This window comes from Mandrillus leucophaeus, unplaced genomic scaffold (assembly GCF_000951045.1).
Source record: "Mandrillus leucophaeus isolate KB7577 unplaced genomic scaffold, Mleu.le_1.0 Scaffold85, whole genome shotgun sequence".
In the NCBI taxonomy this organism is placed as follows: domain Eukaryota; kingdom Metazoa; phylum Chordata; class Mammalia; order Primates; family Cercopithecidae; genus Mandrillus; species Mandrillus leucophaeus.
The window spans coordinates 3,581,098-3,594,734 of NW_012109252.1; positions in this window are offsets into that span (position 1 = coordinate 3,581,098).

Consider the following 13,637-nt stretch of genomic DNA (forward strand, 5'->3'; position numbering starts at 1 on the left):
ACACGGGAGACGTGGCAGGGTCGTGGCCCCAGGAGCACAGGAAAAGTGCCACTGAAGAGGCAGCCTGGACCTCAGAGCGTTCTCACAGATCTGCTCTCTGGACAGCAGCCACGCACACTTGGGGCTTGAGGGTTTGCCAGGATTTGCTTCGGAAACTCTACAGTGCTCCTGAGCCAGTGGCTGCGGAAACACGGGACTCAAGGAAGGTGCCTCCAAACACAGAGGACTCATCCCTGGTGCTGGGACCTGACAGGCCAGGCAAGGGGCAGACAGCAGGGCTTGTTCAAACTGCAGCAGCTCAGGCGGGGGTGGGGCGAGAGCCACAAGAAAAACCACAGCATGAATTTTATTTAAAGGGCCGTGTCTGTCTGAAATATTCACATGAATTTTGCCTTTCACTCAAAGTATTTGAATATTCTCCCTGATTAAAATCTTTATGTCGTGTGGCTACTTCTGATTTTTTTTTTTTTTTTTTTGAGACAGAGTCTCGCTCTGTTGCCCAGGCTGTAGAGCAGGGGCGTGATCTTGGCTCACTGCAACCTGAGCCTCCCCGGGTCAAGAGATTCTCCTGCCTCAGCTTCCTGAGTAAGTGGGATTACAGGCACACACCACCACGCCCAGCTAATTTTTTGTATTTTAGTAGAGATGGGGTTTCACCATGTTGGCCAGGATGGTCTCAATCTCCTGACTTTGTGATCCGCCCGCCTCAGCCTCCCAAAGCGCTGGGGTTAACAGGCTTGAGCCACCACACCCGGCCCTTAATCTGAATTTCTAAGGAAAGACAATGCAAAGGGTCATATAACAAAACTGTGTAACCATCACCTGTATTTTCTTAAGAAATGAAACATTAATGATGAAAGTTCATCACCCTCCTGGCAATCCTCTTCCCCAGAGACCACGGTCAGAAGAATTGAGTGCTCATCCAGGGCAGGTGATACGTGTTTTCATGTTTACCCAGAAATAAATAAGTTACCCATGTGTTTAATCTGCATCAATTATCACATATGATACTTTGAAATGAAATCCTTTCATCGTATTTTTCACTTAGGAGTGTTTCTAGGTTGTTACCTACAGATCACTGACAAGGCTGAAATACACGTCAGTAAGTCCTTGGGCACTGGGGTGGGAATTTCCCTGGGATGTATAAAGCAGAGGAGTTTGCAAGGTTCCAGGGTAACACATTTTTAACTTTACTAGACACTGCTAAGTTCTCACAATTTACACTTGCCAGCATGCCCCACACTGAGTTCTGCACTAATTTACATGCCAACATGCAATGCAAGTTCCTACTTCCCCATGTCCTCACCAATACTGGGTATAATTAGTTTTTTTAATTCTGTGAATATGACAGGTGTAAAATTACAGCTGATATTTGAAATTACACTTTCCAGAGCACTGTGTTTATCCACTGGCTAAGTTTCCTTGTATGACTCTGTGAGGACACAAATGTCAGTACCAAATGCTTTCCATGAGTTGTTCCCTTGTACAGCTCTGTGGGTACACAGACATCAGAGCTGTATGCTTTAAATGAGTGATTCCCTTATCCAGCTCTGAGAACACGAACATCAGGACCGTATGCTTTAAATGAGTAACTGCCTTGTTGTGAGTACATGAATGTCAGAGAACCCTACGCTTTACATGAGTGATCTGTATGATTTGTGAATTCAACCTAATAAAGCTGTTATTTTACAAAAAGAGAAGGTGTGCTGAGATTATCCTGAGAGTGACTTACTCCCGGGACATGGCTGTGTACGTGATTCTTGCATTCCAGTTTGAAACGCACAGAGTTTTATGACACTTCATAACAGCTGGTTTTAAGGTATGACATGAAATTTTGTTTCTTCTAAGAGCGTATTTTTATTTATGTATATTTAAGTTTGTATTTATATATTCTCATTTTCCTAAAACATTAAAATACAATCGTAGGAACCAACTGCGCCTAATCAGCACCTGGTCTGTTTTTTGATGTAGGAACACAAAAGCCTCTTACACTTGAAAAGACATTTAGGAGGCACCTGCGGTGCCGTCCAGTACCTGCCAGAATTCCAAGCATATTCTTGGATGAAAGGGGCAGTTTGGAAACCTGTGTCTAAGATTCCCAACTATTTCACCAAAATAATGGCATTTCTAATGGGGGAGGGGGAGTTTCTAAAAACAAAAGCTGACTTGATTTCTCAGGTTTCCTCCCCTGCACCCAACTGGAGGCTTTCTCACCTTCAGACCTGCCAGCCACCTCAGCGCCTGGCTTCAAGGCAGCCTCCTGAAACCTACAAATGCCACTTGTATGATGAGCTCTTCCCTGGCACGAGGAACGGGCCCTCCTATGCCTGAGTGACTCTTAAGTTTCTAAACCCCACAGCCCCATCCTCACTGTTCAGACTTGGGCCTTCTCAGGGCAGACCCGGCCTGGGCTCCAGAGCCTCTCTGGTTACAGCAGGGAGTGTCAACATTTTTTGGAGTAAAAATACACTGAGAAAATGAATTAAATCCTTTAACTCCTTCTCTACTTCAAAATGAGAAATCCACGATGGATGCCAGAATCCAACATTGAGCCTCACACCTGGCTCCAAGATCCGCCCCAAAATGCAGGATCAATTCCCCACTCAGATTCCAAGGCGCAAGGCTGGGGTGCAGGTGGCCCCCTCAGTGCCAGTTCCAGCCCACGGCTCTGTTCCATGTCAGCTGAACACACAGGCCTCCCAGGCCATCCCTTACAGAAGGGGAAACCAGGAAGCTCAGCTCTTAAGAGGCAGACCCAAGCCCTTCTCCAAGGACCTGAGAGGCTCCAGTTCTTTCGCGGTGTCTCGTGTTTCCTTAATTCATTTCGTGTTGTGCAGGGACTGGGCTGCCCTTGTTACTTCATCTCTGGGTTCTTCAGCTATCAACCTCCCACCAGAGCAGGAAGGCTTCTGATATCCCCGAGAAACACACCTTCACTTCAATACTTCTCTCTTGACCGGCGTCCAAAAAAAAAAAATCGCTGCCCCGGGTTTTTTCAGAACTTGCTCACTTCCAGACAGATCCACCAGCCAGTACCTCATTTCTCAAGGGAGCCCCGGTCCTCAAGACTCTCCCACAGCAGCACAGGGACAGGCAGGGTCTCCAGTGCCTCCAGGCCCCGAGGGAGGCAGAACCGGCCCACAGCCTGGGCACCGGGATGACTCCTTCGCCGGTAAGGAACCATTCAGCCTGGGTGTTCCCTGGACCTAACCCTGAATGAGCAACCGCTCCATGGCACGTAATTAATTAGGATCCCAAGGTCAGCTGCCCTTGGCTCTCTGGCCCTCCTTGATCCAGGTCCAGCCCCTCGCCCAGCTGTCCCTGTTCCCCCCGGGGAGTGGGGGGTCGAGATTTCCCTGCCAGGTTCCTGTAGACACAGCTCACCAAGTCACATGCATGAAAACCAGTATGATGGCTGCCCTCCCAGCCCTAGCCTCCTGAGATAGACCCCAGCAGAGACCACGAGTTAGCACGTGTGTAAATCCACAGACCAAGAGAGAAAACAGAAAGCCCAGAAGTAAACCCAAGTACCAATGAAAATGTGAATTCACCATACCTTCAGCCACTGGCAGCTGCTCCCCATGAGAACAATAAGTTTGTCAAATCAGACCAGGTGGGGGTCAGCAAGGAGCAGAGAGAGAATCCTGCAAGAAAAGCAGCAGAAGGCGGCCTGCACCACCTTGGGACTGAGACAGAGGCCCCGGGATGGCCTTTGACAAGCTGCACCTGCCTCCACACTCCTGGAGGCACTGAATACTGAAATTGCAGAATGTAGAGGTTTTACACGCTCCATTTTTAAGATAAGATGTACTGAGAATTGGATGGTGTTGAGAGATCACCTTTGAATTCACAAATCTATTTTTATCAAGAATTGAATAAACAAACATTCCCTGATTAGTGCCTTAATATAACAATGCACTGTTCTGTGCACAGAAGATCGCTGTGGCTAACCTTTCAGCAGCACATGCCCTTTGAGCTGTTTTCTAGGAACACTACAAAGTACACAGAGCCATCCGTGTTATCACACCTGGTCTCCTTGGAAACCCATGGCTTGTACAACCTTGTCTTTTCAGTCATGGGTTCTACAATGCATCTGTGCTTGGTATCCAGGACAGAGGTGCAGACAGAACCCACCCGTATAAAGAAGAATTAGAAGGGACAGATCACAAAAGACAGGCACATCGTCATTAGAAAGGGTGTGCTAGATCATCAGATTTCTGCTGCTAATTTTAGGTTCCTTAAATTAGGTTTCAGGCCAACAAATTTCAAAACAGACCCACCGTATTAGTCCATTCTCATGCTGCTAATAAAGACATACCAGAGACTGGGTAACTCATAAAGGAAAGAGGTTTAATTGGCTCACACTTCAGCATGGCTGGGGAGACCTCAGGAAGCTTACCATCAGGGTGGAAAGGGAAGCAAACACATATTTCTTCATATGGCGGCAGGAAGGAGAAGTACAAGCAGGGGAAATGCCATACACTTACAAAACCATCAGATCCTGTGGGAACTCACTCACTATCACGAGAACACCGTGGGGTAAACGGCCCCCAGGATTCAATTATCTCCACCTGGTCCCTCCCACAACACACAGGGATTATGGGAACTACAATTCAAGATGAGATTTGGGTGAGGACACAGCCAAACCATATCACCCACGTTTAAATAGTGGTACCACCACTGCATGATCTTGAACACGAGGAAAAGGAAGAAAATAGACCTATGTCAAACAGACCTACTTAGACGGTGCCTGGAACATTAGTGGACACTCCACCTCCTCATTTTTATCGGTACAGAAAGAGCACCTGTCACGGATAACAGATACTCTGTGGTTCTGAAACGTTTTCCCATGGAAATGAACCAGCCTTTCTGGCAACTGCACCTCTGCCTTTATGATCACCTACATGATAGACAAAACAACTCAACTAATTCCTCTAGACAACACCTGCTGATTAAAAAATGAAAGCGAAGCTGCTCCTTTCTTAACTCTGGTATAGTCACATGTGGCCTCATCCTATGAACGATGTCACCAAGCCACAAGAATCCATACAGGCAACACTGATGGATGCACCTGCTTTTCTTTTTTCCTTTCTTTTCTTTCTTTCTTTTTTTTTTTTGAGATGGAGTTTCGCTTTTGTTGCCCAGACTGGAGTGCAATGGCATGATCTCGGCTCACTATAACCTCTGCCTTCTGGGTTCAAGTGATTCTCCTGCCTCAGCCTCTCGAGTAGCTGGGATTACAGGTATGCTCCACCAGGCCCGGCTAATTTTGTATTTTTAGTAGAGATGGGGTTTCTCTATGTTGGTCAGGCTGGTCTCGAACTCCCGACCTCAGGTTATCTGCCGCCGTGGCCTCCCAAAGTGCTGGGATTACAGGCGTGAGCCAATGCACCTGGCTGCACCTACTTTTCCACAGCTGAACTCAAGAACCATTCTAATTTGTGGAAACACAGAAATACACATACATGGTTTAGCCTGTGTTATGGGCTGAACTGCATGCTCCAAATATTCATCTGTTGAAGCCTGAACCCCCAGTGTGGCCAAATTTGCAGACAGGGCCTTAAGGAGGTAACTAAAGTTAAATGAAGTCACAGGAGTGGGGCCCTGATGCAATCTGATGGGCGTCCCCATAAGAGGAGATTTAGACACAGACACACACAGAGGGCTGGCCCTGTGAGGACAGGTGGAGAAGGTGGTGTCCACACACCCGAGAGAGGCCTCAAGAGGAACCGCCGTGGTGATGCCGTGATCTCAGACGTCCAGCGTCCAGGGCTGCGAGAGGACAGACTCCCGTTGTGTGGGCCACCCCGTCCAGGGTGCTTTGCTACGATGCCCTGAGCTGAGTAATACATCCAGGTAAAAAGAAGCATAAGAGATACCCACTCTGTAGGGCAAGTCTGGGAATCACTCTGCTTCAACCAATTATGTGTTAGAAATAAATGAAATTCAGAAAAAAAGAACTGAAATTTTAATTAGAAAAAATGATAAATTTTGTCATTTTCTAAATTGTTTCTATCAAATGCTGTGCACAAATTGCTAAACAAATTGAAACTCATTTGAAAACAAACCTACATCCCTTTTACCAACAAAAGGCAGTTCTCCTGAAAGAATTAAGAACAGTATTTCTTTTATCCTGACAAACATGACGAACCCCATTGCTAGGCCTGACAGCAGCTTTGCAACCTCTCCCCTGCTCAGGTGGCACAGAGAGGAGTGTCCCAGTGACAGCAGAGGGCACCAGCTGTCCTGTTACTCACGCAGCCAAGCTCTGGGGCCATGCCTCTTCCCCCAGCTCTAGTGCAGCCAGTCCCCCAGAGGCACCAGCAGCCCCCACACACGAGTGCACCTCCGCAGCACAAAGCACACTCCTCCATCCACAACCCCAAGGTCCTCCCAAGGCTAAGTAACTAAGTCTCAAACTCGAGAAAGAGCTGACTTGTAAATAAACAAATGGATGGTGTGCTAGTAATGAAAATGTGAACTATCCGTGAAAGGTGGCTTAATCCGGATGGTGTGTGTGGATGCCATGCTTGCATTCTAATGTGACGAGAACCCTTCACACGGAATCTCCCTTTGCAATTTTTAAGTGCACCATGCATCATTGTGGGCTGCGCACACCACATGGTGCAGCTGACCTCCCGTGGCATGGCTGACCTCCTGTGGCACAGTTGGCCTCCCATGGCACAGCTGACCTCCCATGGCACAGCTGACCTTTTGTGGCACAGCTGACCTCCCATGGCACAGCTGGCCTCCCGTGGTACAGCTGACCTTTTGTGGCACAGCTGACCTCCTGTGGCACAGCTCACCTCCCATGGCATGGCTGACCTCCCATGGCATGGCTGACCTCCCGTGGCACAGCTGACTTCCCGTGGCACAGCTGACTTCCTGTGGCACAGCTGACTTCCCGTGGCACAGCTGACTTCCTGTGGCACAGCTGCCCTCTAGAGCTTACTCCTCTTGCTTGATGGGAACTTTACGTCCCTTATAAACAGTGACATGTGGAGTAAGAAACAAAGCAGGAGGCCCAAAGCCCAGAACTAGGCCCTGCCAAGCTGTCTCAGGGCCCCGGCCCTGCAGGGAACAGGACTGCTCTTCACCTCTGTGTGAGGCATTTAACCATCATAAACAGCCAACTCAACCTCCACGCAGCAACCAGACTTGTTTCCTGAAATCACTGACAAACTGCTTTTACTCCGCGATCAAAAAAATAAGTTTCCGAAGGCCAGGGGGGAAGAGGACATCCTGGAAGAATGCCTTTTCCCAGGTTCAAGGCGTCACCCTCAATGCCAGTGCCAGGCGGCCAGCATGACCATCAGCCGGGCACGGGAGGGCAGCTGGCATGACCATCAGCCGGGCACGGGAGGGCACCAGGCAGCCGGCGTGACCATCACCTAGGCACGGGAGGCTGACGTACGGCAATATGGGGCCAGGGGAGACTGCGTTGATGCAGATGGAGAGGAATCTTGCAGAGAAGCAGTGGAATAGAGATGTTTCTCGGGAAGGAGAGAGGCTGGAGGATGAGGAGGCAGCTGAGGGTGTGAAACTCGGTTCCAAGTGCACAAGGTCTCCACTCTCAAGAGAAGAAGTCAGGCTCCATTGCTCGGTGCACCAGGGACAGTGGCAGAGGATTTGATAAAATTCAACCCTGACCCAAGTTTTCAGTAGTTCACCTGGGAAAAGAGACCTGAAGAAGCTGAAGTTGTAGGAGATACGCCTGATGTCTACACCCTCCGTTGCTAACTCTGAGAAGCTGCCCTTGAAGGATTCCACAGTGGAGACCAGGCAGGGCTTTCTCTGCACAACCAGCACCGGGGCGCAAACCCCCTGTGAGAGCCGTGCCTGTGTCGCCCCGTCTCTTCTGTCTGCTCCCCACCATGTCATGGGATGTGCAGTCTTGAAGGCAGGGGACCTCCTACTCCTCTCTGAACCCCGTTTTACGATGCAGTGGGAGCTTGGCAGTGAGGTGGAGAGAGTGAACAATACCTGTCCGGAGCCTCAGGAGGTGCAAACTCATCTGGGGCCCACACCTGGGCCATCCCTGACCTCAGCCCGCCTCCCAAAGGGCCACACCACGTAGGTTAAACACAACTGTGCAAACATCTATCCGTGATTTCTAGAGGAGTGAAAACTGTTTCGCAAGCTTCACAGGCAAGCAAGAGGATTCTGCATTACTCAGCATGAAGACACAGGGAGACAAAACAGCAAAATGAGAAAACAAAATGAAGATTAGAAACAGCCGCCTTGGAAAAGCAAGGAGAAGCTCATACTTGACAGAGAGCTACTACTGTAGTGCTGCTAGCACTACAACAACAGTGATGATAATAACAATACAACGGTAATGCAAAGAATATAGCTCCATTGCATGTGAAAATGAAAAGAAATAGTCCCATCCAAGAGAGGCCCCAGGATAATTCTGCCAATCCCTGGAGTCATCATCCAGGATGTGCAGAGCCCAGTCTTGTGTAGCGTCTGTGCAGTCAGGGATGCCACTCCCTGGCGAAAGGGGGAGAGGCAGGTGCGGAGAAGGGGAGGCACACCTCCCAGCACCTGCCTGTCCGAGCCATGCAAGCCCTTCCCACACCCTCTAGTTGGCTGTCGCAGAAACCCCACAAGGCAGGCGTAAGCATCCATTTTCAAGTAAGGAGACCGATCTTTAAATTAAGTGACCTATCCAAAACTCAGGAGAGTGAGTGGTGAGGTCAGGTCTTGAACACAGATTATGTGGCAGGCATACCACACACGATGAGTGATATGCACACATCCACACACACACACACACACACACACACGTATGTGCATATGGACAGAAAAAACGCCTACAAACAGAATCCAAACACAGCAGCCCACCCCCTCCCGGACGCGAGCTCCCCACAGCAGACTGCGGTTAGTTACGAGAGGCTCCTTGGGAATGAGTCCGTCTTGTGAGTAACAGGTGAGAGGTTCTCAGAGAAGAGAGGACAGAAACCGAGGGGTACCAAGAGTATGGAAACAGAAATGAAGATGTTGGGAGAAGCACATTCTCCATTTTACAGCACAGATTCGTTATAAAATCAATTTTAAATGTAACAGAAAAAGCCCACATGAGAAGAGTTCTGCGTCCCGCCTGCTTGAAGACACTCTACTTAACGTGCTTCTGGTTTAAGAGGTGGAACGAAAATTTCTGTTGGTCAACTTCATTTTTACACATCATTTTAACTGTAATAGGCTAGGATTCATTTTTCTATCTCCAGGCAACAAGACAGACTTCTCAACTCTTCTGTGTTGAAACAAATGTAATATATGTGATGGCATAAAATGTATTTTATGTACAAAATTACTCAGTTGATTACAAAGGATACATATTAATTTTTAAACTATGAGAGATGCTGAAGTGGGCATGTACAACCAAAATGCAAAAACCATTTTGAAAAATTATTTTCGGAGTTCAATAAATCAACAATTATATTTTTAATCAGTTAACACCTATAACACAGAAGCAAACAAAGTGCACCAGATCTGCATCTGCCATCAAAAGTAATCCCCACAGTTATTCCAAACGACAGGTGCAGAGGCATGCCTTCGAGAGGGAGAAGCCTAATGAGGCTCTCACAGCATCTGTGGAAAGTTCTATATTATTCAGTAAATCAAGCACCCAGTGTCCTCTTAGACACAAAGCGTGTAATGTAACATTCACCACCTTAGCCATTTCTAAGTGAAACTTCCGTGTCACTGAGCACATCCACAATGCTGTGCTGCCATCACCAGTAATTATCTTACAATATTAACAGCAAAGAGGCTCACCACACAAAGCTAAATTAAAAATCAGACACAATCCTAAGCACCCCGGTTTCACTGAGGAAAGCAAAAAAAAAAGGTTCAGTTCAAAGTCATGGGAATGCGGCCACCACGGATTCAAACGCCAGACTTAGGTCCCAGTCCCCCACCCACAGGCTGCACGTGGCAGCGTTCACAGATGTGGCTGCCCCAGGCTCACGCCTCCCTCCTCGCAGGGATTCCAGCCCTGCCTGAGCCTGAGTAATCCACTCAAGGCAGCCTCTGGGAGAAACTCTAGGAAGCTGTGAGGTGCCAGCGCCGAGCCTCCCAGACGCTCGTCTCTCCAGGTCCCCTCTCATGGTTTTCATGCCAGCTCCAGGCCCACCCACTCCAGCCACTCCAGGGGGCTTCTGCTTCTCTGCATGATACACGCGGTTCTACACATTTGAAGTGATGGCTCCGTGGACGGAATCATCATGGCTAAACACCTCGCAGTCGTGCATTCACTGCCACGGGTTCTTCAGAGGCCTTCCTCACGTCATCCCGAGGTGCGCCCCTCTCCTTGTCTGTCCTGGGGTACTTCATGCTGCCACATCTAGATCATTTTACTCAAGGGCCTCATAAACACTTTTTAAATCTCATAAAGTGACCAGCTCCACACATGTAACGAGTACTACCGTATTTATAATTAACGAGGTGCCGTCTCAGTCCATTTGTGTTGCTATCACAGAATACCTGAGACTGGGTAATTTACACAGAGGAGAGGTTGATCTACTGCACACATCCACAGGCTGGGAAGTTCAAGGGCCTGGCTCTGGCCTCCGGCTTCATGTTGTGTCACAACATGGCGGTGAAGGTCAAAGGTGAAGCAGACACCTGCAAAGACGCAACACGCAAGGGGCACCTGGGTTCGTAACAACCCCCCCTCGAGGGAACGAATCCATTCCCAACAGAACGAATCCTGTCTTGCAAAAGTGAGAACTCACTCCCCACCAAGAGAACAGCACCGAGACATTCATGAGGGATCCATCCCCGTGACCCAAACACCTCCCCCTTGGCCCCAGCTCCAACACTGGGGGTCAAATTTCAACATGCGTTGTTTTGGTTTTGTTTCTCAGTCTTTTTCTTTTTTAGATTCAGGGAGTACGTGTGCAGGTTTGCACGCGGGTAACCCAACAGGCAGTTTGCCAAGCTCTGCCCCTTTCCTGTCCTTCCCCACTGATGCAGTCCCCAGTGTCTGCTGTTTCCACATCTATGTCCCTGTGTCTCAAGGCTCATCTCCCACCTAGCGAGAACAGGTGGTATTTGGTTTTCTGCTCCTGTGTTAATTCTCTTAGGATAACGACCTCCAGCTCCATCCATGTTGCTGCAAAGGACATGATTCTGTTCTTTTTAGGGCTGTGTGATATATCATGGTGTATACATACACATTTTCTTTATCTAGTCCACCACTGATGAGCACCTAGGTGGATTCCATGTCTTTGCTATTGTGAATAGTGCTGCAATGAACATGTGAGTACATGTGTCTTTTTGATAGAATAATTTATTTTCTTTTGGGTACACACCCCGTAATGGGATTGCCGGGTTGAATAGTAATTCTATTTTTAGTTCTTTGACAAACCTCCAAACTGCTTGCCACAGGGGCTAATTTACCTTCTCACCAACAGTGTATAAATGTTCCTTTTCTCTACAGCCTTTCCAGCATCTGTTATTTTTTGACTTTTTAACAACAGCCATTCTGAGCGGTGTGAGATGGTACCTCACTGTGGTTTTTGATTTGCATCTCTCTGATGATTAGTGATGTTAAGCATTTTTTCATACTTTTTTTCAACATGGGTTTGGGCGAGAACATCCAACCAGATCCAAACCAAAGCAGGTGTCAATGAAAAAGAAATGCATTATCTAGAGATTCCCCACCTGTGGGCAAAGAAGGCCTAGGAGACCAGAGGGACTGTGTTGAGACACAGAAGGAGGTAGATAGTTAAGTAAAAACAGAGATTGTTATAATGTTTATTTTTGCTAAAACATATATGGATGACAATATACCCAAAACATACCCCTCACTTAAATGAATTAGCAAGTTAATAGGATAGTGAAGTTTTCTAGTTAGTGAATACTGAAGGTATAGCTGTTGTTGTTCGGTGGTCTATGGTTTTTAACACTAAAATGACACGCTTTCTTCTGGAAGGGCTGACACACCTGTTTCAAACCAGATGAACACTGTGGGGACAGACACGCTCAACAGGTTGCTGAGGGAGGAGGGAGCACAGCACGAACACTCGCCCCTGAGACTCACGCCCTTTTTCATCCTTAGTAACTTTTCTGTTGTGGTGGTAAAATATAAATAACAAATGTTGCCATTTTAAGCGTTTTTTAATTCAGTGGCATTAATTGGATTCACAATATTGTACAACCATCGGCATTACCTTTTTCCAAAATTTGTCAACGCCACAAGCAATAACTCTGTGTTACTGTCCATGAAGCAGTAACCCCCTTCTGTCCTCCCCCAGCCCCCCCTGTAATCTCTATTAGATTCTGTCTTTTTAAATTTGCCTATTCTAGGTACCTCATATAACTGGAATCATTCAATATTTACACTTCTGTGTCTGGCATATTTCACTTAGTATCTTTTCAAGGCTCACCCATGTTGTCAGATGTATCAGAACTTCATTCCTTTTTCTGGCCGAGTCATATTCCGCTGTCCACAGAAGCCGCATTGTGTTGATCTGTCCATCCATTCATGGACACTTGGGTTGCTTCACAAAAGTCACACAACCTTTCGGCTGTTGTGACTAACGCTGCTACGAACATCGGAGCACAAACATCTGTTTGAGTCACTGTCATCACCACCTTTGGGCATAGGCAGAGGCATGGAATTGCAGGGTCACAAAACTGCCAACTCGTTTGCCCCAGCAGCCAAGTTTTACATTCCCACCAGCAATGTGTGAGGCTTCCAGTTTCTCCACATCACGGCCACAACCAGCTATTGTCCTTTGTCATTGTTTTAACTGCCATCTAGTCAGGGTAAACCAGAATCTTGTTGTGGATGTGGCTGACATTTCCTTTATGAATAATGACACAGAGTACCTTTCCTTATGTGTTTTGGCCATTTGTATATCGTCTTTGGAAAAATGTCTGCTCATATCTTTGGCCCATTTTTATTCAGGCCGTTTGTCCTTCTGTTGTTAAAGTTGTAGGAGTTATTTATATTTTCTTAATAACAAATCTTTATCACACATGTGATTTACAGATGTTTTCTTCCATTCATAGTGTACTTTATACATAAAAGATTTTCTCTCCTACAAACAAGAACCAATTCATCTATTTTTTTTTCTTTTGCCGCCTATACTTTTCGCATTATGTTTAAGAAATCATTGCTGATGACCAAGTTACAGGAGTCTTCAAAATGGAGGTGACAGTGGGAGCTAAGCGATGAGAACGCATCTCACAAAGAAACAAGAAAACTGAAGTGCCAAGAGGTCAAATAACTTGCCCAGGGCCCCTCAGCTAGCTGATGCAAGAACTAGGATATAAATTCACAGTTATCCGATGAAATTTCTTCACATCTGTGGTGCAAGTCCACAAACATTTGCTGAGCCCCTAACACGCACTAGCTACAAAGCTGGCTGAAGAAGCTTTGGGAAGTTTTGGGAGTGTCCATTTAACCAAATGCATTTACATTCTAGTCAGGAGAGACAGATAATAAACAAATAAATAGGGGGGCGGAGCAAGATGGCCGAATAGGAACAGCTCCAGTCTCCAACTCCCAGCGCAAGCGACACAGAAGACCGGTGATTTCTGCATTTTCAACTGAGGTACTGGGTTCATCTCACTGGGGAGTGCCGGATGATTGGTGCTGGTCAGCTGCTGCAGCCCGACCAGCG